Source organism: Otolemur garnettii, unplaced genomic scaffold (genome assembly GCF_000181295.1).
Source record: "Otolemur garnettii isolate 467f Iridium unplaced genomic scaffold, OtoGar3 scaffold00006, whole genome shotgun sequence".
NCBI lineage: Eukaryota > Metazoa > Chordata > Mammalia > Primates > Galagidae > Otolemur > Otolemur garnettii.
In genome coordinates this window covers 44,397,005-44,402,432 of record NW_003852401.1, presented here as the reverse complement: position 1 = coordinate 44,402,432, position 5,428 = coordinate 44,397,005, and positions in this window count along the sequence as shown.

The window sequence follows — 5,428 nt, the reverse complement described above, 5'->3', positions numbered from 1 at the left end:
TTCTTCACTGCTGTGGCTGTGACATGCATGTCCCACAGGGAAAATTGACAGAACTATCTTGTCATCTGAATCTGAGGCTCTGGCAAAGGAAGTCCTGATGGTCAAGGTGTGTAGAGTTCAGTCTAGATACACTGGAAGGCTGACACCCTGCCAGCTCACTTACATTCTTCCAGGTGCCTCAAGTAAAAAGTGGGGACTTTCACTTCCCCTCAGTTCAGAAAATAGCCCAATTCCCCCTCTAGAAGACCTGGCTGGGCAAGACTGGTGCCAAATAATACTTGCATGAAAATATTCTAGGATTTAACTCTCCCCTAATGTTACATTCATGGAATAGGACACAGGCCAACATATCCCAAGTAGACCCAGCATGGCTGTGTCTGCAAAGCTTTCTTTAGCAGAATGGATTCTCACACAGACCTGCATCTCCCACCTAAGCCCTGTCTTTAAGTCTTCCTCAGGAAATGTCTCTCCCTCTCTGCTCCAGCCCAGGTTACTCAACAGTGTCACTACTGACATTTTAGACCAGGAAATTCTCTGCCGTGAGGGCTGTCCTATGATTATAGGATATGTAGCAAAATCCTTGGTTTCTATTCACTAGATACCTCCCCAATTCCACCAACCGGAAATATCTCCAGATATGACGCATGTCCCCTGGGGGAAATTCTTCTCCAAGGCACACTTGGCTAAGAACTGTGAAAGATGTAAGAGTGTAAGACATCCTCCAGAAACTCAGCATATAGCTAGAAGGATAAGAAATAAACATGCTAAATCACGCAGTAAAGTATTTAACTAATAGCATGTCAAGATAACAAGAGATGTCAGGAAGTACTATGTAATTAATAGGATCTTAATTAAAGTTTTCCTAACACGTGTTACATTTTATAATATTGAAATTATTTTACTGTCTGTCTTTCTTTATTAACATGGGAGCACTATGAGCATAGACACTAACTCTTTTTGGTTGAAACTCAGCAGCCTCCAGAGCCCAACACAGTGTTTGACAAACAGTAGGTGGTCATTACAAGTCAGGGGATAGCCTTGTGCTAGGCCAGAACCAAAGGAGAAAGAGAGTGTTTGAAGGAGCTCCCATCCAGGGGGCTGCAGGTGAACTGGTGACCAGGTTGGCTGGGGCAACCTGCATGCTTGACTGTACTTTCATCAGGGGCTGTTAAAGGTTTTCAATTTTTGTTTTAAAAAATGCACACACTCTGGCTCGGCGCCTGTGGCTCAAGCAGCTAGGGCGCCAGCCACATACACCTAAGGTGGCGGGTTCGAATCCCCAGCCCGGGCCCGCCAAACAACGATGGCTGCAACCAAAAAATGGCCAGGCGTTGTGGCGGGTGCCTGTAGTCCCAGCTACTTGGGAGGCTGAGGCAGGAGACTCGCTTGAGCCCAGGAGTTGAGGGTTGCTGTGAGCGTGATGCCATGGCACTCTACCCAGGGGGATAGCTTGAGGCTCCATCTCCAAAAAAAAAAAAATGCACACACTCACAAACCTCTGAAGTTGACCACCCAAGGAACTGTAAAAAACTGGTCAACATAAGGAACCAGGCCTACTGTACTGATATTCACATGTGGTGCATGGCTGGTCTATGAAAATTAGGTCAACTTAAGGAGGTGGTCAATGTCAGAGGTGGTCACTTTGGAGGTTTTACTGAGTTTAAAGTACACATGTGCATGGGGAAGCTCAGCAAGATGAAGGCAATTTGTGAGAGGGAAGATTTTGGAGGCATGCTCAAAAGAGACATTTGCCATATCTTACAGTCCTCCCTGAGAAGAGACATTAAGAAAGGGGCTTTATTGGGGTAGGAGGAAATCCTGGTCTGCTGGACCAGAAATTCTAGAAGGCCCCTAAGAATATAGGTATGAAGTAACCTATGTAGCCAATGACCAATAGAAAGAGACTATCAATGACCAATAGAAAAGGGAGGCCAATGAAAGACTTACTGCCAATTTCAAAGGGAGAGGGTATTTATACCCCTACAGGCCTTTGCATCTCCCTCTCTCTCACCTTTTCTCCTCCACAAGCGGGACCTACTTCCAATGCTCTTTGGAAGTGCTCTAAACTTTCCCTTTGTTCTTCCCAAGTGAAATTTCTCTTTGCTGTACTGAAACTCGCACAAGTTACTTTACTTCCTATTTACAATCCAGTTTTATTTCTAGTCTGCACTCATTTTTACTTTCAATTACCACCATGCCTCAGTTGAACTTGCTAGTTCAGCTGAGTAGTTGAACCAGGTCAACTGGGTCAGAGAACTGAAACCCCTATCCCCCAACACTCCTCTACCTCCACCCTGACCTTGTCTCTGAGTTTAATTCCCCCCAAGAAAAGGCAAGAGGATGGCTAAACTCAGTAGCAAACCCCAGGATATGGTCCCTGATCCAGAGGGGCTGTGTGGGGCCAGGCAGGGATGAACTTGTAGGAAGGAAAACACCCGCTCCAACCTATTAACTCACTTCCCCCTTTTATCATTTGTGAAATCCTTATCCAGCACCTTCTGTTTGCTGGGTGGTATCCTCACTTCCAAGGACCCCACAGTGCACACAACAGACAAAGATCCCGCACTTTTGGGAAGCTGACATTCAGGCTCCAGGCTTTAAAAACCCCACAGAGCACCTGAGCTCCACTATAGCTGCAGGCCTGGCGTGAAAGAAAGCGCGTTTCTAACAAGATTCCAGGTGAGGCTGACGTTGCTGGTCCACAGACTGCTCTTTGAGCAGCCCAGGGCTTCAGCTCACAAGCAGAAAGCACAAATTAGCCATTGCGAAGCGTTTGGGCTTCTTGGGGTCGGTAGGTGGGCCAGAAAGAATCCGACTGAAGCATCTGAGCAAACAAGATGAAGGGCCCTTCCGGCTGTCGGGGACAGAGAAGCCTGGGGAAGAGAGGGACATAATGGGGCCCAGATAGAGCTCCTCTTTTCTCTGCTGTTTTCCTGGAATTTCTTGGGAAGGCCCTGGTCACAACCTCCGCAGGGACACACTCAGCTGCCCGGAATAACCAGGGGCCAACCGCAGCCCGCCCGCCCAGCCGCGCTAGGTGGGTGACAAGGAGAAGGGCGAGTCGCGGTGGGTGGCAGCGGGTGGCTGGCTGCTGTTGGTGGGCCTCTCCCGGGTTTGGGACCCGGCTTGGGGGAGGGAGCGGGGCCTTCACAGCCAGCCCAGCCTCTGACCAGTTTATTTACTTAAACAACAAACATCCCGCCTGCAGCGGCCCGACAGAGGAGGGCAGTTCCTGAATGGGAAGAGACACTGTGTCTTCGCAGAGGCCCACCCACGTCGCCGGGAGGGTCCAGGGCCGGCCTCCCTGCGAGGAAATGACAGGCTGTGCGCCGGGAGCCCGGGCTGCCCAGGAATGTGTGTGGTGCCAGCCGCGCCACCAGGGCCCCAGGCGCAGCGCCTCGGCCTGCCCGCCTTTCTCTCCGGCTTAAAGTCTCCCTTTATTTTGCCTTCTGAGTTTTTATTCTTCTCATCTGCAGTGGTGATAAAGAAAAGCAGATAATAAAAAAGAAAAAAATTTTAAGCTCCCTCCCTCAGAAAGGGGGAAAAAAAGGTTTGAATAAACAGAATGTCACTGAAAAGGCAAACAAACAAGGCTGCTTGTGAAAGAACCAGATGGACTTCCAAATGGCCTTTCTGATGGCGGCCGGGCTGTGGGGGGCTGTGGGGGGCTGTGGGGGGCTGTGGGGGCTGGGCCCGGTGTCCGTGTGGGGCTGGCCAGTCATTTAGATCTGGATTCTAAACCCTGTAGGTCAGTCTGTGGACACATCGTGGGCCATTCTGGAAACCTCAACCCTCACTGAATAAAATAAAACAAGCCCCTTCATTACCTTCGATTTTTCTTTTCTTTAGCATGTCCTGTGTAATTACTTTTTTTTTTTTTTGACAGATGACCCATGTCTTGAATAAGGAATTGCTGACCGGATTTTTTTTTTTTATTCTTGTAAAGTTGAGGGAGGGCCGGGTGTTTGTTTATGTTTTTCATTTTTCTAAAGCTTTCCCAGACTTAGCTAAATGGTTGTGTGCATCATTAGATGGGTTGGTTGGCCTGGCCTTTTCTACTTATCTACTTTAATTTGTCCTTTATCCATTAAATCAACTATGTTTTTAAAAATGATATCTGACTGATATCCAAATTCCTCCAACAGTTTTCTCAACAACAGGATGATATGGGGCACACAGTTTGAAGGGGAAAACATTTGTCTTAAAAAAAAACATTTTTCTATTCTCTAAGGATAAATTCTTTCTTTTTAAATAGGCTCGGTTTACAGAGCACTTTTAAGTTCACTGCAAAATGGAGCAGAAGGTACAACAGAGTGCTCAGTCCCCTTGCCCCCCCAAAACTCCCTTATTCTCAACACCCCTCACTAGCATGGTGCATTTGTTACAACTGACAGACCTACACAAACACATCAGTATCACCTGGACTCACAGTTTACATTCAGGCTCACTTTGGTGTTGGCCATTCCATGAATTTGGATAAATGAACACTGACGCACAGCCACCATTATAGTATCACACAGAGTAGTTTCACTGCCCTAAAAGTCCTCTGTGTTCTACCTGGATATATTCTATTTTTCAAAGGAAATCAAGTCCAGTGTATGACATATCTCCTTTTTGACATTTATATGCCACTCATCTACTGGAAAAGAAACTTTTTTCTTGTCAAATCTTTAATTTCAAAAGGTATGAAAAATGGTGGTAGCTGCTCCAATTGCTGGAATACATGCTGTTGAAATGGCCCAGCAGGGAACTGTAAAACACAAGCTGCTTTCCTTGGGAAGAAAATCCAGGTCCCAGGCCTCAGTGGCAGCTCAGTCACTGGCCCCTGTTGGTCTTCCAGATACCCCTGATTCTAAGAAGAAGGATGGCGTGGAGGCTTCGGTACCCTGCCTGATGACCAACACTTGAAACCCACCATTGGAGCCTCCTTCCATACCACAGGTATCTCAGGGCCCACTCTCAGAGCCTTTACTGGCAGCATATTTTGACCATAATCATGAATAATTGCAGTAGGAGACAGCACCCGAGAGGCAAAAGGGATAGAGGCCAAAGATAAACCAAGCCTACCATGGAGAAGTCTCCAGACCCAGTTCTCCCTGGACCCAGGTGAGACAGACCCTGCAAAGGAGTACAGTGGCAGATCACAGCTTGTTACTTCATGGGGGCTCATGGAGTTGGAAGACAGAAATTCTGGGTTCATATATTGGCTCCAATTCCATTGTCAGTTACCAATTGGGTCTTGGGCAAATCTTTCTACCTCTCCAATCCTCCACGTCCTTCCTGAAAAGGGTAATAACCATAAGACACAGATTACTTACTGTGGGGATTTAGAAAGCCAGTGTCTATAAAGATACCTTCATCATGATGAGCGTTTTTTCTAATGATGTTTATAAACTAATCTTTTTCCTTTATTATTTCTCTTCTATAA